At 46.4% G+C, this 16,998-nt stretch overlaps 41 non-coding genes across 41 annotated transcripts; all 41 read right to left on the minus strand.

Moving 5' to 3' along the window:
• Window positions 1-415: 415 nt before the first annotated feature.
• On the minus strand, window positions 416-498 carry TRNAL-CAG (transfer RNA leucine (anticodon CAG)). The gene has a single exon. It is a non-coding gene; the product is annotated as a tRNA-Leu (tRNA).
• Window positions 499-966: 468 nt separating this feature from the next.
• TRNAT-UGU (transfer RNA threonine (anticodon UGU)) lies at window positions 967-1,039 on the minus strand. Its single transcript has one exon. It is a non-coding gene; the product is annotated as a tRNA-Thr (tRNA).
• A 105-nt stretch (window positions 1,040-1,144) lies between these two features.
• On the minus strand, window positions 1,145-1,227 carry TRNAL-CAG (transfer RNA leucine (anticodon CAG)). The gene has a single exon. It is a non-coding gene; the product is annotated as a tRNA-Leu (tRNA).
• A 468-nt stretch (window positions 1,228-1,695) lies between these two features.
• Window positions 1,696-1,768, minus strand: TRNAT-UGU (transfer RNA threonine (anticodon UGU)). The gene has a single exon. It is a non-coding gene; the product is annotated as a tRNA-Thr (tRNA).
• A 104-nt stretch (window positions 1,769-1,872) lies between these two features.
• Window positions 1,873-1,955, minus strand: TRNAL-CAG (transfer RNA leucine (anticodon CAG)). The gene has a single exon. It is a non-coding gene; the product is annotated as a tRNA-Leu (tRNA).
• A 468-nt stretch (window positions 1,956-2,423) lies between these two features.
• Window positions 2,424-2,496, minus strand: TRNAT-UGU (transfer RNA threonine (anticodon UGU)). Its single transcript has one exon. It is a non-coding gene; the product is annotated as a tRNA-Thr (tRNA).
• A 103-nt stretch (window positions 2,497-2,599) lies between these two features.
• Window positions 2,600-2,682, minus strand: TRNAL-CAG (transfer RNA leucine (anticodon CAG)). Its single transcript has one exon. It is a non-coding gene; the product is annotated as a tRNA-Leu (tRNA).
• Window positions 2,683-3,150: 468 nt separating this feature from the next.
• Window positions 3,151-3,223, minus strand: TRNAT-UGU (transfer RNA threonine (anticodon UGU)). Its single transcript has one exon. It is a non-coding gene; the product is annotated as a tRNA-Thr (tRNA).
• Window positions 3,224-3,328: 105 nt separating this feature from the next.
• TRNAL-CAG (transfer RNA leucine (anticodon CAG)) lies at window positions 3,329-3,411 on the minus strand. Its single transcript has one exon. It is a non-coding gene; the product is annotated as a tRNA-Leu (tRNA).
• Window positions 3,412-3,879: 468 nt separating this feature from the next.
• TRNAT-UGU (transfer RNA threonine (anticodon UGU)) lies at window positions 3,880-3,952 on the minus strand. The gene has a single exon. It is a non-coding gene; the product is annotated as a tRNA-Thr (tRNA).
• Window positions 3,953-4,056: 104 nt separating this feature from the next.
• TRNAL-CAG (transfer RNA leucine (anticodon CAG)) lies at window positions 4,057-4,139 on the minus strand. The gene has a single exon. It is a non-coding gene; the product is annotated as a tRNA-Leu (tRNA).
• Window positions 4,140-4,607: 468 nt separating this feature from the next.
• On the minus strand, window positions 4,608-4,680 carry TRNAT-UGU (transfer RNA threonine (anticodon UGU)). The gene has a single exon. It is a non-coding gene; the product is annotated as a tRNA-Thr (tRNA).
• Window positions 4,681-4,784: 104 nt separating this feature from the next.
• TRNAL-CAG (transfer RNA leucine (anticodon CAG)) lies at window positions 4,785-4,867 on the minus strand. The gene has a single exon. It is a non-coding gene; the product is annotated as a tRNA-Leu (tRNA).
• A 645-nt stretch (window positions 4,868-5,512) lies between these two features.
• TRNAL-CAG (transfer RNA leucine (anticodon CAG)) lies at window positions 5,513-5,595 on the minus strand. Its single transcript has one exon. It is a non-coding gene; the product is annotated as a tRNA-Leu (tRNA).
• A 468-nt stretch (window positions 5,596-6,063) lies between these two features.
• TRNAT-UGU (transfer RNA threonine (anticodon UGU)) lies at window positions 6,064-6,136 on the minus strand. The gene has a single exon. It is a non-coding gene; the product is annotated as a tRNA-Thr (tRNA).
• Window positions 6,137-6,791: 655 nt separating this feature from the next.
• Window positions 6,792-6,864, minus strand: TRNAT-UGU (transfer RNA threonine (anticodon UGU)). Its single transcript has one exon. It is a non-coding gene; the product is annotated as a tRNA-Thr (tRNA).
• A 426-nt stretch (window positions 6,865-7,290) lies between these two features.
• TRNAT-UGU (transfer RNA threonine (anticodon UGU)) lies at window positions 7,291-7,363 on the minus strand. The gene has a single exon. It is a non-coding gene; the product is annotated as a tRNA-Thr (tRNA).
• Window positions 7,364-7,469: 106 nt separating this feature from the next.
• Window positions 7,470-7,552, minus strand: TRNAL-CAG (transfer RNA leucine (anticodon CAG)). Its single transcript has one exon. It is a non-coding gene; the product is annotated as a tRNA-Leu (tRNA).
• Window positions 7,553-8,196: 644 nt separating this feature from the next.
• TRNAL-CAG (transfer RNA leucine (anticodon CAG)) lies at window positions 8,197-8,279 on the minus strand. The gene has a single exon. It is a non-coding gene; the product is annotated as a tRNA-Leu (tRNA).
• A 468-nt stretch (window positions 8,280-8,747) lies between these two features.
• Window positions 8,748-8,820, minus strand: TRNAT-UGU (transfer RNA threonine (anticodon UGU)). The gene has a single exon. It is a non-coding gene; the product is annotated as a tRNA-Thr (tRNA).
• Window positions 8,821-8,924: 104 nt separating this feature from the next.
• Window positions 8,925-9,007, minus strand: TRNAL-CAG (transfer RNA leucine (anticodon CAG)). Its single transcript has one exon. It is a non-coding gene; the product is annotated as a tRNA-Leu (tRNA).
• A 645-nt stretch (window positions 9,008-9,652) lies between these two features.
• On the minus strand, window positions 9,653-9,735 carry TRNAL-CAG (transfer RNA leucine (anticodon CAG)). Its single transcript has one exon. It is a non-coding gene; the product is annotated as a tRNA-Leu (tRNA).
• A 395-nt stretch (window positions 9,736-10,130) lies between these two features.
• On the minus strand, window positions 10,131-10,203 carry TRNAT-UGU (transfer RNA threonine (anticodon UGU)). Its single transcript has one exon. It is a non-coding gene; the product is annotated as a tRNA-Thr (tRNA).
• A 426-nt stretch (window positions 10,204-10,629) lies between these two features.
• On the minus strand, window positions 10,630-10,702 carry TRNAT-UGU (transfer RNA threonine (anticodon UGU)). Its single transcript has one exon. It is a non-coding gene; the product is annotated as a tRNA-Thr (tRNA).
• A 104-nt stretch (window positions 10,703-10,806) lies between these two features.
• Window positions 10,807-10,889, minus strand: TRNAL-CAG (transfer RNA leucine (anticodon CAG)). The gene has a single exon. It is a non-coding gene; the product is annotated as a tRNA-Leu (tRNA).
• A 468-nt stretch (window positions 10,890-11,357) lies between these two features.
• TRNAT-UGU (transfer RNA threonine (anticodon UGU)) lies at window positions 11,358-11,430 on the minus strand. Its single transcript has one exon. It is a non-coding gene; the product is annotated as a tRNA-Thr (tRNA).
• A 104-nt stretch (window positions 11,431-11,534) lies between these two features.
• On the minus strand, window positions 11,535-11,617 carry TRNAL-CAG (transfer RNA leucine (anticodon CAG)). Its single transcript has one exon. It is a non-coding gene; the product is annotated as a tRNA-Leu (tRNA).
• A 468-nt stretch (window positions 11,618-12,085) lies between these two features.
• Window positions 12,086-12,158, minus strand: TRNAT-UGU (transfer RNA threonine (anticodon UGU)). Its single transcript has one exon. It is a non-coding gene; the product is annotated as a tRNA-Thr (tRNA).
• Window positions 12,159-12,262: 104 nt separating this feature from the next.
• TRNAL-CAG (transfer RNA leucine (anticodon CAG)) lies at window positions 12,263-12,345 on the minus strand. Its single transcript has one exon. It is a non-coding gene; the product is annotated as a tRNA-Leu (tRNA).
• A 468-nt stretch (window positions 12,346-12,813) lies between these two features.
• TRNAT-UGU (transfer RNA threonine (anticodon UGU)) lies at window positions 12,814-12,886 on the minus strand. The gene has a single exon. It is a non-coding gene; the product is annotated as a tRNA-Thr (tRNA).
• Window positions 12,887-12,990: 104 nt separating this feature from the next.
• On the minus strand, window positions 12,991-13,073 carry TRNAL-CAG (transfer RNA leucine (anticodon CAG)). The gene has a single exon. It is a non-coding gene; the product is annotated as a tRNA-Leu (tRNA).
• A 468-nt stretch (window positions 13,074-13,541) lies between these two features.
• TRNAT-UGU (transfer RNA threonine (anticodon UGU)) lies at window positions 13,542-13,614 on the minus strand. The gene has a single exon. It is a non-coding gene; the product is annotated as a tRNA-Thr (tRNA).
• A 104-nt stretch (window positions 13,615-13,718) lies between these two features.
• Window positions 13,719-13,801, minus strand: TRNAL-CAG (transfer RNA leucine (anticodon CAG)). Its single transcript has one exon. It is a non-coding gene; the product is annotated as a tRNA-Leu (tRNA).
• A 468-nt stretch (window positions 13,802-14,269) lies between these two features.
• Window positions 14,270-14,342, minus strand: TRNAT-UGU (transfer RNA threonine (anticodon UGU)). The gene has a single exon. It is a non-coding gene; the product is annotated as a tRNA-Thr (tRNA).
• Window positions 14,343-14,448: 106 nt separating this feature from the next.
• TRNAL-CAG (transfer RNA leucine (anticodon CAG)) lies at window positions 14,449-14,531 on the minus strand. Its single transcript has one exon. It is a non-coding gene; the product is annotated as a tRNA-Leu (tRNA).
• Window positions 14,532-14,999: 468 nt separating this feature from the next.
• Window positions 15,000-15,072, minus strand: TRNAT-UGU (transfer RNA threonine (anticodon UGU)). Its single transcript has one exon. It is a non-coding gene; the product is annotated as a tRNA-Thr (tRNA).
• A 104-nt stretch (window positions 15,073-15,176) lies between these two features.
• Window positions 15,177-15,259, minus strand: TRNAL-CAG (transfer RNA leucine (anticodon CAG)). The gene has a single exon. It is a non-coding gene; the product is annotated as a tRNA-Leu (tRNA).
• A 468-nt stretch (window positions 15,260-15,727) lies between these two features.
• On the minus strand, window positions 15,728-15,800 carry TRNAT-UGU (transfer RNA threonine (anticodon UGU)). The gene has a single exon. It is a non-coding gene; the product is annotated as a tRNA-Thr (tRNA).
• Window positions 15,801-15,904: 104 nt separating this feature from the next.
• TRNAL-CAG (transfer RNA leucine (anticodon CAG)) lies at window positions 15,905-15,987 on the minus strand. The gene has a single exon. It is a non-coding gene; the product is annotated as a tRNA-Leu (tRNA).
• Window positions 15,988-16,455: 468 nt separating this feature from the next.
• On the minus strand, window positions 16,456-16,528 carry TRNAT-UGU (transfer RNA threonine (anticodon UGU)). The gene has a single exon. It is a non-coding gene; the product is annotated as a tRNA-Thr (tRNA).
• A 104-nt stretch (window positions 16,529-16,632) lies between these two features.
• Window positions 16,633-16,715, minus strand: TRNAL-CAG (transfer RNA leucine (anticodon CAG)). Its single transcript has one exon. It is a non-coding gene; the product is annotated as a tRNA-Leu (tRNA).
• Window positions 16,716-16,998: the final 283 nt, after the last annotated feature.

Here is a 16,998-nt window from a genome sequence, read left to right on the forward strand (position 1 = left end):
CTCTTTTTAGGAAGAGAATGTTATGAATGTGGTCTAAGTCTTCTTGGAGCCAGTAAGGTTTTTTTTTTTTTTTTGCTCAAAGTGGGGTCAATGTTGTGAACCTTGACCAGGGTTGAATGTAATGTGATCTTTCATGTAAGGGGAGTTGACCTAGAGGCAGTGGCGGTTTTTGATAAGACAGCTGGTGAAAGAAAATAGGTTGTCAGGAAAGAAAGATACAGCGCATGAAATAATGCTTAGGCCCTAGTGAGATTTGAACTCACGAACCCTGGTTTACAAGACCAGTGCTCTAACCCCTGAGCTATAGAGCCACAGTGCTCTGTTGTGTAAATGTGTTAAAAAAAAAAAAAAAAAAAACGTTCTTGGCTGTGAAAGACTAGCAGGTAGGGGAACCGTGAAAAAACCATGCAAACGCTGTCAGAAGTGGGATTTGAACCCACGCCTCCAGGGGAGACTGCGACCTGAACGCAGCGCCTTAGACCGCTCGGCCATCCTGACACGGAGGTGCATTGTGCCACCGGAAAGTAGGGTGGTTGAGAGAGCTGAATTGTGGTCTTCTACGAAGCCTTCAATCAAGACATGTGAATGGCACCTAGCCCTTGAGGGCAGAAGTAAGGCAGCCTCCAGCTCTAGAATCATAGCTACCGTTATTAGGCCAACCCATGAATGGTGGCATAAGCACCAGTCTTGGCTTCTTGGCCATCCAGAAGAACGGAATACGGCCGCTCTCTTTTTAGGAAGAGAATGTTATGAATGTGGTCTAAGTCTTCTTGGAGCCAGTAAGGTTTTTTTTTTTTTTTTTGCTCAAAGTGGGGTCAATGTTGTGAACCTTGACCAGGGTTGAATGTAATGTGATCTTTCATGTAAGGGGAGTTGACCTAGAGGCAGTGGCGGTTTTTGATAAGACAGCTGGTGAAAGAAAATAGGTTGTCAGGAAAGAAAGATACAGCGCATGAAATAATGCTTAGGCCCTAGTGAGATTTGAACTCACGACCCCTGGTTTACAAGACCAGTGCTCTAACCCCTGAGCTATAGAGCCACAGTGCTCTGTTGTGTAAATGTGTTAAAAAAAAAAAAAAAAAAAAACGTTCTTGGCTGTGAAAGACTAGCAGGTAGGGGAACCGTGAAAAAACCATGCAAACGCTGTCAGAAGTGGGATTTGAACCCACGCCTCCAGGGGAGACTGCGACCTGAACGCAGCGCCTTAGACCGCTCGGCCATCCTGACACGGAGGTGCATTGTGCCACCGGAAAGTAGGGTGGTTGAGAGAGCTGAATTGTGGTCTTCTACGAAGCCTTCAATCAAGACATGTGAATGGCACCTAGCCCTTGAGGGCAGAAGTAAGGCAGCCTCCAGCTCTAGAATCATAGCTACCGTTATTAGGCCAACCCATGAATGGTGGCATAAGCACCAGTCTTGGCTTCTTGGCCATCCAGAAGAACGGAATACGGCCGCTCTCTTTTTAGGAAGAGAATGTTATGAATGTGGTCTAAGTCTTCTTGGAGCCAGTAAGGTTTTTTTTTTTTTTTTTGCTCAAAGTGGGGTCAATGTTGTGAACCTTGACCAGGGTTGAATGTAATGTGATCTTTCATGTAAGGGGAGTTGACCTAGAGGCAGTGGCGGTTTTTGATAAGACAGCTGGTGAAAGAAAATAGGTTGTCAGGAAAGAAAGATACAGCGCATGAAATAATGCTTAGGCCCTAGTGAGATTTGAACTCACGACCCCTGGTTTACAAGACCAGTGCTCTAACCCCTGAGCTATAGAGCCACAATGCTCTGTTGTGTAAATGTGTTAAAAAAAAAAAAAAAAAAAACGTTCTTGGCTGTGAAAGACTAGCAGGTAGGGGAACCGTGAAAAAACCATGCAAACGCTGTCAGAAGTGGGATTTGAACCCACGACTCCAGGGGAGACTGCGACCTGAACGCAGCGCCTTAGACCGCTCGGCCATCCTGACACGGAGGTGCATTGTGCCACCGGAAAGTAGGGTGGTTGAGAGAGCTGAATTGTGGTCTTCTACGAAGCCTTCAATCAAGACATGTGAATGGCACCTAGCCCTTGAGGGCAGAAGTAAGGCAGCCTCCAGCTCTAGAATCATAGCTACCGTTATTAGGCCAACCCATGAATGGTGGCATAAGCACCAGTCTTGGCTTCTTGGCCATCCAGAAGAACGGAATACGGCCGCTCTCTTTTTAGGAAGAGAATGTTATGAATGTGGTCTAAGTCTTCTTGGAGCCAGTAAGGTTTTTTTTTTTTTTTTTGCTCAAAGTGGGGTCAATGTTGTGAACCTTGACCAGGGTTGAATGTAATGTGATCTTTCATGTAAGGGGAGTTGACCTAGAGGCAGTGGCGGTTTTTGATAAGACAGCTGGTGAAAGAAAATAGGTTGTCAGGAAAGAAAGATACAGCGCATGAAATAATGCTTAGGCCCTAGTGAGATTTGAACTCACGACCCCTGGTTTACAAGACCAGTGCTCTAACCCCTGAGCTATAGAGCCACAGTGCTCTGTTGTGTAAATGTGTTAAAAAAAAAAAAAAAAAAACGTTCTTGGCTGTGAAAGACTAGCAGGTAGGGGAACCGTGAAAAAACCATGCAAACGCTGTCAGAAGTGGGATTTGAACCCACGACTCCAGGGGAGACTGCGACCTGAACGCAGCGCCTTAGACCGCTCGGCCATCCTGACACGGAGGTGCATTGTGCCACCGGAAAGTAGGGTGGTTGAGAGAGCTGAATTGTGGTCTTCTACGAAGCCTTCAATCAAGACATGTGAATGGCACCTAGCCCTTGAGGGCAGAAGTAAGGCAGCCTCCAGCTCTAGAATCATAGCTACCGTTATTAGGCCAACCCATGAATGGTGGCATAAGCACCAGTCTTGGCTTCTTGGCCATCCAGAAGAACGGAATACGGCCGCTCTCTTTTTAGGAAGAGAATGTTATGAATGTGGTCTAAGTCTTCTTGGAGCCAGTAAGGTTTTTTTTTTTTTTTTTGCTCAAAGTGGGGTCAATGTTGTGAACCTTGACCAGGGTTGAATGTAATGTGATCTTTCATGTAAGGGGAGTTGACCTAGAGGCAGTGGCGGTTTTTGATAAGACAGCTGGTGAAAGAAAATAGGTTGTCAGGAAAGAAAGATACAGCGCATGAAATAATGCTTAGGCCCTAGTGAGATTTGAACTCACGACCCCTGGTTTACAAGACCAGTGCTCTAACCCCTGAGCTATAGAGCCACAGTGCTCTGTTGTGTAAATGTGTTAAAAAAAAAAAAAAAAAAAAACGTTCTTGGCTGTGAAAGACTAGCAGGTAGGGGAACCGTGAAAAAACCATGCAAACGCTGTCAGAAGTGGGATTTGAACCCACGCCTCCAGGGGAGACTGCGACCTGAACGCAGCGCCTTAGACCGCTCGGCCATCCTGACACGGAGGTGCATTGTGCCACCGGAAAGTAGGGTGGTTGAGAGAGCTGAATTGTGGTCTTCTACGAAGCCTTCAATCAAGACATGTGAATGGCACCTAGCCCTTGAGGGCAGAAGTAAGGCAGCCTCCAGCTCTAGAATCATAGCTACCGTTATTAGGCCAACCCATGAATGGTGGCATAAGCATCAGTCTTGGCTTCTTGGCCATCCAGAAGAACGGAATACGGCCGCTCTCTTTTTAGGAAGAGAATGTTATGAATGTGGTCTAAGTCTTCTTGGAGCCAGTAAGGTTTTTTTTTTTTTTTTTGCTCAAAGTGGGGTCAATGTTGTGAACCTTGACCAGGGTTGAATGTAATGTGATCTTTCATGTAAGGGGAGTTGACCTAGAGGCAGTGGCGGTTTTTGATAAGACAGCTGGTGAAAGAAAATAGGTTGTCAGGAAAGAAAGATACAGCGCATGAAATAATGCTTAGGCCCTAGTGAGATTTGAACTCACGACCCCTGGTTTACAAGACCAGTGCTCTAACCCCTGAGCTATAGAGCCACAGTGCTCTGTTGTGTAAATGTGTTAAAAAAAAAAAAAAAAAAAACGTTCTTGGCTGTGAAAGACTAGCAGGTAGGGGAACCGTGAAAAAACCATGCAAACGCTGTCAGAAGTGGGATTTGAACCCACGCCTCCAGGGGAGACTGCGACCTGAACGCAGCGCCTTAGACCGCTCGGCCATCCTGACACGGAGGTGCATTGTGCCACCGGAAAGTAGGGTGGTTGAGAGAGCTGAATTGTGGTCTTCTACGAAGCCTTCAATCAAGACATGTGAATGGCACCTAGCCCTTGAGGGCAGAAGTAAGGCAGCCTCCAGCTCTAGAATCATAGCTACCGTTATTAGGCCAACCCATGAATGGTGGCATAAGCACCAGTCTTGGCTTCTTGGCCATCCAGAAGAACGGAATACGGCCGCTCTCTTTTTAGGAAGAGAATGTTATGAATGTGGTCTAAGTCTTCTTGGAGCCAGTAAGGTTTTTTTTTTTTTTTTTGCTCAAAGTGGGGTCAATGTTGTGAACCTTGACCAGGGTTGAATGTAATGTGATCTTTCATGTAAGGGGAGTTGACCTAGAGGCAGTGGCGGTTTTTGATAAGACAGCTGGTGAAAGAAAATAGGTTGTCAGGAAAGAAAGATACAGCGCATGAAATAATGCTTAGGCCCTAGTGAGATTTGAACTCACGACCCCTGGTTTACAAGACCAGTGCTCTAACCCCTGAGCTATAGAGCCACAGTGCTCTGTTGTGTAAATGTGTTAAAAAAAAAAAAAAAAAAAACGTTCTTGGCTGTGAAAGACTAGCAGGTAGGGGAACCGTGAAAAAACCATGCAAACGCTGTCAGAAGTGGGATTTGAACCCACGCCTCCAGGGGAGACTGCGACCTGAACGCAGCGCCTTAGACCGCTCGGCCATCCTGACACGGAGGTGCATTGTGCCACCGGAAAGTAGGGTGGTTGAGAGAGCTGAATTGTGGTCTTCTACGAAGCCTTCAATCAAGACATGTGAATGGCACCTAGCCCTTGAGGGCAGAAGTAAGGCAGCCTCCAGCTCTAGAATCATAGCTACCGTTATTAGGCCAACCCATGAATGGTGGCATAAGCACCAGTCTTGGCTTCTTGGCCATCCAGAAGAACGGAATACGGCCGCTCTCTTTTTAGGAAGAGAATGTTATGAATGTGGTCTAAGTCTTCTTGGAGCCAGTAAGGTTTTTGTTTTTTTTTTTGCTCAAAGTGGGGTCAATGTTGTGAACCTTGACCAGGGTTGAATGTAATGTGATCTTTCATGTAAGGGGAGTTGACCTAGAGGCAGTGGCGGTTTTTGATAAGACAGCTGGTGAAAGAAAATAGGTTGTCAGGAAAGAAAGATACAGCGCATGAAATAACGCTTAGGCCCTAGTGAGATTTGAACTCACGACCCCTGGTTTACAAGACCAGTGCTCTAAACCCTGAGCTATAGAGCCACAGTGCTCTGTTGTGTAAATGTGTTAAAAAAAAAAAAAAAAAAAACGTTCTTGGCTGTGAAAGACTAGCAGGTAGGGGAACCGTGAAAAAACCATGCAAACGCTGTCAGAAGTGGGATTTGAACCCACGCCTCCAGGGGAGACTGCGACCTGAACGCAGCGCCTTAGACCGCTCGGCCATCCTGACACGGAGGTGCATTGTGCCACCGGAAAGTAGGGTGGTTGAGAGAGCTGAATTGTGGTCTTCTACGAAGCCTTCAATCAAGACATGTGAATGGCACCTAGCCCTTGAGGGCAGAAGTAAGGCAGCCTCCAGCTCTAGAATCATAGCTACCGTTATTAGGCCAACCCATGAATGGTGGCATAAGCACCAGTCTTGGCTTCTTGGCCATCCAGAAGAACGGAATACGGCCGCTCTCTTTTTAGGAAGAGAATGTTATGAATGTGGTCTAAGTCTTCTTGGAGCCAGTAAGGTTTTTTTTTTTTTTTTTGCTCAAAGTGGGGTCAATGTTGTGAACCTTGACCAGGGTTGAATGTAATGTGATCTTTCATGTAAGGGGAGTTGACCTAGAGGCAGTGGCGGTTTTTGATAAGACAGCTGGTGAAAGAAAATAGGTTGTCAGGAAAGAAAGATACAGCGCATGAAATAATGCTTAGGCCCTAGTGAGATTTGAACTCACGACCCCTGGTTTACAAGACCAGTGCTCTAACCCCTGAGCTATAGAGCCACAGTGCTCTGTTGTGTAAATGTGTTAAAAAAAAAAAAAAAAAAAACGTTCTTGGCTGTGAAAGACTAGCAGGTAGGGGAACCGTGAAAAAACCATGCAAACGCTGTCAGAAGTGGGATTTGAACCCACGCCTCCAGGGGAGACTGCGACCTGAACGCAGCTCCTTAGACCGCTCGGCCATCCTGACACGGAGGTGCATTGTGCCACCGGAAAGTAGGGTGGTTGAGAGAGCTGAATTGTGGTCTTCTACGAAGCCTTCAATCAAGACATGTGAATGGCACCTAGCCCTTGAGGGCAGAAGTAAGGCAGCCTCCAGCTCTAGAATCATAGCTACCGTTATTAGGCCAACCCATGAATGGTGGCATAAGCACCAGTCTTGGCTTCTTGGCCATCCAGAAGAACGGAATACGGCCGCTCTCTTTTTAGGAAGAGAATGTTATGAATGTGGTCTAAGTCTTCTTGGAGCCAGTAAGGTTTTTTTTTTTTTTTTTGCTCAAAGTGGGGTCAATGTTGTGAACCTTGACCAGGGTTGAATGTAATGTGATCTTTCATGTAAGGGGAGTTGACCTAGAGGCAGTGGCGGTTTTTGATAAGACAGCTGGTGAAAGAAAATAGGTTGTCAGGAAAGAAAGATACAGCGCATGAAATAATGCTTAGGCCCTAGTGAGATTTGAACTCACGACCCCTGGTTTACAAGACCAGTGCTCTAACCCCTGAGCTATAGAGCCACAGTGCTCTGTTGTGTAAATGTGTTAAAAAATCAAGACATGTGAATGGCACCTAGCCCTTGAGGGCAGAAGTAAGGCAGCCTCCAGCTCTAGAATCATAGCTACCGTTATTAGGCCAACCCATGAATGGTGGCATAAGCACCAGTGTTGGCTTCTTGGCCATCCAGAAGAACGGAATACGGCCGCTCTCTTTTTAGGAAGAGAATGTTATGAATGTGGTCTAAGTCTTCTTGGAGCCAGTAAGGTTTTTTTTTTTTTTTTTGCTCAAAGTGGGGTCAATGTTGTGAACCTTGACCAGGGTTGAATGTAATGTGATCTTTCATGTAAGGGGAGTTGACCTAGAGGCAGTGGCGGTTTTTGATAAGACAGCTGGTGAAAGAAAATAGGTTGTCAGGAAAGAAAGATACAGCGCATGAAATAATGCTTAGGCCCTAGTGAGATTTGAACTCACGACCCCTGGTTTACAAGACCAGTGCTCTAACCCCTGAGCTATAGAGCCACAGTGCTCTGTTGTGTAAATGTGTTAAAAAAAAAAAAAAAAAAAAAACGTTCTTGGCTGTGAAAGACTAGCAGGTAGGGGAACCGTGAAAAAACCATGCAAACGCTGTCAGAAGTGGGATTTGAACCCACGCCTCCAGGGGAGACTGCGACCTGAACGCAGCGCCTTAGACCGCTCGGCCATCCTGACACGGAGGTGCATTGTGCCACCGGAAAGTAGGGTGGTTGAGAGAGCTGAATTGTGGTCTTCTACGAAGCCTTCAATCAAGACATGTGAATGGCACCTAGCCCTTGAGGGCAGAAGTAAGGCAGCCTCCAGCTCTAGAATCATAGCTACCGTTATTAGGCCAACCCATGAATGGTGGCATAAGCACCAGTCTTGGCTTCTTGGCCATCCAGAAGAACGGAATACGGCCGCTCTCTTTTTAGGAAGAGAATGTTATGAATGTGGTCTAAGTCTTCTTGGAGCCAGTAAGGTTTTTGTTTTTTTTTTTGCTCAAAGTGGGGTCAATGTTGTGAACCTTGACCAGGGTTGAATGTAATGTGATCTTTCATGTAAGGGGAGTTGACCTAGAGGCAGTGGCGGTTTTTGATAAGACAGCTGGTGAAAGAAAATAGGTTGTCAGGAAAGAAAGATACAGCGCATGAAATAATGCTTAGGCCCTAGTGAGATTTGAACTCACGACCCCTGGTTTACAAGACCAGTGCTCTAAACCCTGAGCTATAGAGCCACAGTGCTCTGTTGTGTAAATGTGTTAAAAAAAAAAAAAAAAAAACGTTCTTGGCTGTGAAAGACTAGCAGGTAGGGGAACCGTGAAAAAACCATGCAAACGCTGTCAGAAGTGGGATTTGAACCCACGCCTCCAGGGGAGACTGCGACCTGAACGCAGCGCCTTAGACCGCTCGGCCATCCTGACACGGAGGTGCATTGTGCCACCGGAAAGTAGGGTGGTTGAGAGAGCTGAATTGTGGTCTTCTACGAAGCCTTCAATCAAGACATGTGAATGGCACCTAGCCCTTGAGGGCAGAAGTAAGGCAGCCTCCAGCTCTAGAATCATAGCTACCGTTATTAGGCCAACCCATGAATGGTGGCATAAGCACCAGTCTTGGCTTCTTGGCCATCCAGAAGAACGGAATACGGCCGCTCTCTTTTTAGGAAGAGAATGTTATGAATGTGGTCTAAGTCTTCTTGGAGCCAGTAAGGTTTTTTTTTTTTTTTTTGCTCAAAGTGGGGTCAATGTTGTGAACCTTGACCAGGGTTGAATGTAATGTGATCTTTCATGTAAGGGGAGTTGACCTAGAGGCAGTGGCGGTTTTTGATAAGACAGCTGGTGAAAGAAAATAGGTTGTCAGGAAAGAAAGATACAGCGCATGAAATAATGCTTAGGCCCTAGTGAGATTTGAACTCACGACCCCTGGTTTACAAGACCAGTGCTCTAACCCCTGAGCTATAGAGCCACAGTGCTCTGTTGTGTAAATGTGTTAAAAAAAAAAAAAAAAAAAACGTTCTTGGCTGTGAAAGACTAGCAGGTAGGGGAACCGTGAAAAAACCATGCAAACGCTGTCAGAAGTGGGATTTGAACCCACGCCTCCAGGGGAGACTGCGACCTGAACGCAGCGCCTTAGACCGCTCGGCCATCCTGACACGGAGGTGCATTGTGCCACCGGAAAGTAGGGTGGTTGAGAGAGCTGAATTGTGGTCTTCTACGAAGCCTTCAATCAAGACATGTGAATGGCACCTAGCCCTTGAGGGCAGAAGTAAGGCAGCCTCCAGCTCTAGAATCATAGCTACCGTTATTAGGCCAACCCATGAATGGTGGCATAAGCACCAGTCTTGGCTTCTTGGCCATCCAGAAGAACGGAATACGGCCGCTCTCTTTTTAGGAAGAGAATGTTATGAATGTGGTCTAAGTCTTCTTGGAGCCAGTAAGGTTTTTTTTTTTTTTTTTGCTCAAAGTGGGGTCAATGTTGTGAACCTTGACCAGGGTTGAATGTAATGTGATCTTTCATGTAAGGGGAGTTGACCTAGAGGCAGTGGCGGTTTTTGATAAGACAGCTGGTGAAAGAAAATAGGTTGTCAGGAAAGAAAGATACAGCGCATGAAATAATGCTTAGGCCCTAGCGAGATTTGAACTCACGACCCCTGGTTTACAAGACCAGTGCTCTAACCCCTGAGCTATAGAGCCACAGTGCTCTGCTGTGTAAATGTGTTAAAAAAAAAAAAAAAAAAAACGTTCTTGGCTGTGAAAGACTAGCAGGTAGGGGAACCGTGAAAAAACCATGCAAACGCTGTCAGAAGTGGGATTTGAACCCACGCCTCCAGGGGAGACTGCGACCTGAACGCAGCGCCTTAGACCGCTCGGCCATCCTGACACGGAGGTGCATTGTGCCACCGGAAAGTAGGGTGGTTGAGAGAGCTGAATTGTGGTCTTCTACGAAGCCTTCAATCAAGACATGTGAATGGCACCTAGCCCTTGAGGGCAGAAGTAAGGCAGCCTCCAGCTCTAGAATCATAGCTACCGTTATTAGGCCAACCCATGAATGGTGGCATAAGCACCAGTCTTGGCTTCTTGGCCATCCAGAAGAACGGAATACGGCCGCTCTCTTTTTAGGAAGAGAATGTTATGAATGTAGTCTAAGTCTTCTTGGAGCCAGTAAGGTTTTTTTTTTTTTTTTTGCTCAAAGTGGGGTCAATGTTGTGAACCTTGACCAGGGTTGAATGTAATGTGATCTTTCATGTAAGGGGAGGGGCGCATGAAATAATGCTTAGGCCCTAGTGAGATTTGAACTCACGACCCCTGGTTTACAAGACCAGTGCTCTAACCCCTGAGCTATAGAGCCACAGTGCTCTGTTGTGTAAATGTGTTAAAAAATCAAGACATGTGAATGGCACCTAGCCCTTGAGGGCAGAAGTAAGGCAGCCTCCAGCTCTAGAATCATAGCTACCGTTATTAGGCCAACCCATGAATGGTGGCATAAGCACCAGTGTTGGCTTCTTGGCCATCCAGAAGAACGGAATACGGCCGCTCTCTTTTTAGGAAGAGAATGTTATGAATGTGGTCTAAGTCTTCTTGGAGCCAGTAAGGTTTTTTTTTTTTTTTTTGCTCAAAGTGGGGTCAATGTTGTGAACCTTGACCAGGGTTGAATGTAATGTGATCTTTCATGTAAGGGGAGTTGACCTAGAGGCAGTGGCGGTTTTTGATAAGACAGCTGGTGAAAGAAAATAGGTTGTCAGGAAAGAAAGATACAGCGCATGAAATAACGCTTAGGCCCTAGTGAGATTTGAACTCACGACCCCTGGTTTACAAGACCAGTGCTCTAACCCCTGAGCTATAGAGCCACAGTGCTCTGTTGTGTAAATGTGTTAAAAAAAAAAAAAAAAAAAACGTTCTTGGCTGTGAAAGACTAGCAGGTAGGGGAACCGTGAAAAAACCATGCAAACGCTGTCAGAAGTGGGATTTGAACCCACGCCTCCAGGGGAGACTGCGACCTGAACGCAGCGCCTTAGACCGCTCGGCCATCCTGACACGGAGGTGCATTGTGCCACCGGAAAGTAGGGTGGTTGAGAGAGCTGAATTGTGGTCTTCTACGAAGCCTTCAATCAAGACATGTGAATGGCACCTAGCCCTTGAGGGCAGAAGTAAGGCAGCCTCCAGCTCTAGAATCATAGCTACCGTTATTAGGCCAACCCATGAATGGTGGCATAAGCACCAGTGTTGGCTTCTTGGCCATCCAGAAGAACGGAATACGGCCGCTCTCTTTTTAGGAAGAGAATGTTATGAATGTGGTCTAAGTCTTCTTGGAGCCAGTAAGGTTTTTTTTTTTTTTTTTGCTCAAAGTGGGGTCAATGTTGTGAACCTTGACCAGGGTTGAATGTAATGTGATCTTTCATGTAAGGGGAGTTGACCTAGAGGCAGTGGCGGTTTTTGATAAGACAGCTGGTGAAAGAAAATAGGTTGTCAGGAAAGAAAGATACAGCGCATGAAATAATGCTTAGGCCCTAGTGAGATTTGAACTCACGACCCCTGGTTTACAAGACCAGTGCTCTAACCCCTGAGCTATAGAGCCACAGTGCTCTGTTGTGTAAATGTGTTAAAAAAAAAAAAAAAAAAAACGTTCTTGGCTGTGAAAGACTAGCAGGTAGGGGAACCGTGAAAAAACCATGCAAACGCTGTCAGAAGTGGGATTTGAACCCACGCCTCCAGGGGAGACTGCGACCTGAACGCAGCGCCTTAGACCGCTCGGCCATCCTGACACGGAGGTGCATTGTGCCACCGGAAAGTAGGGTGGTTGAGAGAGCTGAATTGTGGTCTTCTACGAAGCCTTCAATCAAGACATGTGAATGGCACCTAGCCCTTGAGGGCAGAAGTAAGGCAGCCTCCAGCTCTAGAATCATAGCTACCGTTATTAGGCCAACCCATGAATGGTGGCATAAGCACCAGTCTTGGCTTCTTGGCCATCCAGAAGAACGGAATACGGCCGCTCTCTTTTTAGGAAGAGAATGTTATGAATGTGGTCTAAGTCTTCTTGGAGCCAGTAAGGTTTTTTTTTTTTTTTTTGCTCAAAGTGGGGTCAATGTTGTGAACCTTGACCAGGGTTGAATGTAATGTGATCTTTCATGTAAGGGGAGTTGACCTAGAGGCAGTGGCGGTTTTTGATAAGACAGCTGGTGAAAGAAAATAGGTTGTCAGGAAAGAAAGATACAGCGCATGAAATAATGCTTAGGCCCTAGTGAGATTTGAACTCACGACCCCTGGTTTACAAGACCAGTGCTCTAACCCCTGAGCTATAGAGCCACAGTGCTCTGTTGTGTAAATGTGTTAAAAAAAAAAAAAAAAAAAACGTTCTTGGCTGTGAAAGACTAGCAGGTAGGGGAACCGTGAAAAAACCATGCAAACGCTGTCAGAAGTGGGATTTGAACCCACGCCTCCAGGGGAGACTGCGACCTGAACGCAGCGCCTTAGACCGCTCAGCCATCCTGACACGGAGGTGCATTGTGCCACCGGAAAGTAGGGTGGTTGAGAGAGCTGAATTGTGGTCTTCTACGAAGCCTTCAATCAAGACATGTGAATGGCACCTAGCCCTTGAGGGCAGAAGTAAGGCAGCCTCCAGCTCTAGAATCATAGCTACCGTTATTAGGCCAACCCATGAATGGTGGCATAAGCACCAGTCTTGGCTTCTTGGCCATCCAGAAGAACGGAATACGGCCGCTCTCTTTTTAGGAAGAGAATGTTATGAATGTGGTCTAAGTCTTCTTGGAGCCAGTAAGGTTTTTTTTTTTTTTTTTGCTCAAAGTGGGGTCAATGTTGTGAACCTTGACCAGGGTTGAATGTAATGTGATCTTTCATGTAAGGGGAGTTGACCTAGAGGCAGTGGCGGTTTTTGATAAGACAGCTGGTGAAAGAAAATAGGTTGTCAGGAAAGAAAGATACAGCGCATGAAATAACGCTTAGGCCCTAGTGAGATTTGAACTCACGACCCCTGGTTTACAAGACCAGTGCTCTAACCCCTGAGCTATAGAGCCACAGTGCTCTGTTGTGTAAATGTGTTAAAAAAAAAAAAAAAAAAAACGTTCTTGGCTGTGAAAGACTAGCAGGTAGGGGAACCGTGAAAAAACCATGCAAACGCTGTCAGAAGTGGGATTTGAACCCACGCCTCCAGGGGAGACTGCGACCTGAACGCAGCGCCTTAGACCGCTCGGCCATCCTGACACGGAGGTGCATTGTGCCACCGGAAAGTAGGGTGGTTGAGAGAGCTGAATTGTGGTCTTCTACGAAGCCTTCAATCAAGACATGTGAATGGCACCTAGCCCTTGAGGGCAGAAGTAAGGCAGCCTCCAGCTCTAGAATCATAGCTACCGTTATTAGGCCAACCCATGAATGGTGGCATAAGCACCAGTGTTGGCTTCTTGGCCATCCAGAAGAACGGAATACGGCCGCTCTCTTTTTAGGAAGAGAATGTTATGAATGTGGTCTAAGTCTTCTTGGAGCCAGTAAGGTTTTTTTTTTTTTTTTTGCTCAAAGTGGGGTCAATGTTGTGAACCTTGACCAGGGTTGAATGTAATGTGATCTTTCATGTAAGGGGAGTTGACCTAGAGGCAGTGGCGGTTTTTGATAAGACAGCTGGTGAAAGAAAATAGGTTGTCAGGAAAGAAAGATACAGCGCATGAAATAACGCTTAGGCCCTAGTGAGATTTGAACTCACGACCCCTGGTTTACAAGACCAGTGCTCTAACCCCTGAGCTATAGAGCCACAGTGCTCTGTTGTGTAAATGTGTTAAAAAAAAAAAAAAAAAAAACGTTCTTGGCTGTGAAAGACTAGCAGGTAGGGGAACCGTGAAAAAACCATGCAAACGCTGTCAGAAGTGGGATTTGAACCCACGCCTCCAGGGGAGACTGCGACCTGAACGCAGCGCCTTAGACCGCTCGGCCATCCTGACACGGAGGTGCATTGTGCCACCGGAAAGTAGGGTGGTTGAGAGAGCTGAATTGTGGTCTTCTACGAAGCCTTCAATCAAGACATGTGAATGGCACCTAGCCCTTGAGGGCAGAAGTAAGGCAGCCTCCAGCTCTAGAATCATAGCTACCGTTATTAGGCCAACCCATGAATGGTGGCATAAGCACCAGTCTTGGCTTCTTGGCCATCCAGAAGAACGGAATACGGCCGCTCTCTTTTTAGGAAGAGAATGTTATGAATGTGGTCTAAGTCTTCTTGGAGCCAGTAAGGTTTTTTTTTTTTTTTTTGCTCAAAGTGGGGTCAATGTTGTGAACCTTGACCAGGGTTGAATGTAATGTGATCTTTCATGTAAGGGGAGTTGACCTAGAGGCAGTGGCGGTTTTTGATAAGACAGCTGGTGAAAGAAAATAGGTTGTCAGGAAAGAAAGATACAACGCATGAAATAACGCTTAGGCCCTAGTGAGATTTGAACTCACGACCCCTGGTTTACAAGACCAGTGCTCTAACCCCTGAGCTATAGAGCCACAGTGCACTGTTGTGTAAATGTGTTAAAAAAAAAAAAAAAAAAAAACCGTTCTTGGCTGTGAAAGACTAGCAGGTAGGGGAACCGTGAAAAAACCATGCAAACGCTGTCAGAAGTGGGATTTGAACCCACGCCTCCAGGGGAGACTGCGACCTGAACGCAGCGCCTTAGACCGCTCGGCCATCCTGACACGGAGGTGCATTGTGCCACCGGAAAGTAGGGTGGTTGAGAGAGCTGAATTGTGGTCTTCTACGAAGCCTTCAATCAAGACATGTGAATGGCACCTAGCCCTTGAGGGCAGAAGTAAGGCAGCCTCCAGCTCTAGAATCATAGCTACCGTTATTAGGCCAACCCATGAATGGTGGCATAAGCACCAGTGTTGGCTTCTTGGCCATCCAGAAGAACGGAATACGGCCGCTCTCTTTTTAGGAAGAGAATGTTATGAATGTGGTCTAAGTCTTCTTGGAGCCAGTAAGGTTTTTTTTTTTTTTTTTGCTCAAAGTGGGGTCAATGTTGTGAACCTTGACCAGGGTTGAATGTAATGTGATCTTTCATGTAAGGGGAGTTGACCTAGAGGCAGTGGCGGTTTTTGATAAGACAGCTGGTGAAAGAAAATAGGTTGTCAGGAAAGAAAGATACAACGCATGAAATAACGCTTAGGCCCTAGTGAGATTTGAACTCACGACCCCTGGTTTACAAGACCAGTGCTCTAACCCCTGAGCTATAGAGCCACAGTGCTCTGTTGTGTAAATGTGTTAAAAAAAAAAAAAAAAAAAACGTTCTTGGCTGTGAAAGACTAGCAGGTAGGGGAACCGTGAAAAAACCATGCAAACGCTGTCAGAAGTGGGATTTGAACCCACGCCTCCAGGGGAGACTGCGACCTGAACGCAGCGCCTTAGACCGCTCGGCCATCCTGACACGGAGGTGCATTGTGCCACCGGAAAGTAGGGTGGTTGAGAGAGCTGAATTGTGGTCTTCTACGAAGCCTTCAATCAAGACATGTGAATGGCACCTAGCCCTTGAGGGCAGAAGTAAGGCAGCCTCCAGCTCTAGAATCATAGCTACCGTTATTAGGCCAACCCATGAATGGTGGCATAAGCACCAGTCTTGGCTTCTTGGCCATCCAGAAGAACGGAATACGGCCGCTCTCTTTTTAGGAAGAGAATGTTATGAATGTGGTCTAAGTCTTCTTGGAGCCAGTAAGGTTTTTTTTTTTTTTTTTGCTCAAAGTGGGGTCAATGTTGTGAACCTTGACCAGGGTTGAATGTAATGTGATCTTTCATGTAAGGGGAGTTGACCTAGAGGCAGTGGCGGTTTTTGATAAGACAGCTGGTGAAAGAAAATAGGTTGTCAGGAAAGAAAGATACAACGCATGAAATAACGCTTAGGCCCTAGTGAGATTTGAACTCACGACCCCTGGTTTACAAGACCAGTGCTCTAACCCCTGAGCTATAGAGCCACAGTGCTCTGTTGTGTAAATGTGTTAAAAAAAAAAAAAAAAAAAACGTTCTTGGCTGTGAAAGACTAGCAGGTAGGGGAACCGTGAAAAAACCATGCAAACGCTGTCAGAAGTGGGATTTGAACCCACGCCTCCAGGGGAGACTGCGACCTGAACGCAGCGCCTTAGACCGCTCAGCCATCCTGACACGGAGGTGCATTGTGCCACCGGAAAGTAGGGTGGTTGAGAGAGCTGAATTGTGGTCTTCTACGAAGCCTTCAATCAAGACATGTGAATGGCACCTAGCCCTTGAGGGCAGAAGTAAGGCAGCCTCCAGCTCTAGAATCATAGCTACCGTTATTAGGCCAACCCATGAATGGTGGCATAAGCACCAGTGTTGGCTTCTTGGCCATCCAGAAGAACGGAATACGGCCGCTCTCTTTTTAGGAAGAGAATGTTATGAATGTGGTCTAAGTCTTCTTGGAGCCAGTAAGGTTTTTTTTTTTTTTTTTGCTCAAAGTGGGGTCAATGTTGTGAACCTTGACCAGGGTTGAATGTAATGTGATCTTTCATGTAAGGGGAGTTGACCTAGAGGCAGTGGCGGTTTTTGATAAGACAGCTGGTGAAAGAAAATAGGTTGTCAGGAAAGAAAGATACAGCGCATGAAATAACGCTTAGGCCCTAGTGAGATTTGAACTCACGACCCCTGGTTTACAAGACCAGTGCTCTAACCCCTGAGCTATAGAGCCACAGTGCTCTGTTGTGTAAATGTGTTAAAAAAAAAAAAAAAAAAAACGTTCTTGGCTGTGAAAGACTAGCAGGTAGGGGAACCGTGAAAAAACCATGCAAACGCTGTCAGAAGTGGGATTTGAACCCACGCCTCCAGGGGAGACTGCGACCTGAACGCAGCGCCTTAGACCGCTCGGCCATCCTGACACGGAGGTGCATTGTGCCACCGGAAAGTAGGGTGGTTGAGAGAGCTGAATTGTGGTCTTCTACGAAGCCTTCAATCAAGACATGTGAATGGCACCTAGCCCTTGAGGGCAGAAGTAAGGCAGCCTCCAGCTCTAGAATCATAGCTACCGTTATTAGGCCAACCCATGAATGGTGGCATAAGCACCAGTCTTGGCTTCTTGGCCATCCAGAAGAACGGAATACGGCCGCTCTCTTTTTAGGAAGAGAATGTTATGAATGTGGTCTAAGTCTTCTTGGAGCCAGT

Source organism: Hyperolius riggenbachi, chromosome 1, assembly GCF_040937935.1.
Source record: "Hyperolius riggenbachi isolate aHypRig1 chromosome 1, aHypRig1.pri, whole genome shotgun sequence".
NCBI lineage: Eukaryota > Metazoa > Chordata > Amphibia > Anura > Hyperoliidae > Hyperolius > Hyperolius riggenbachi.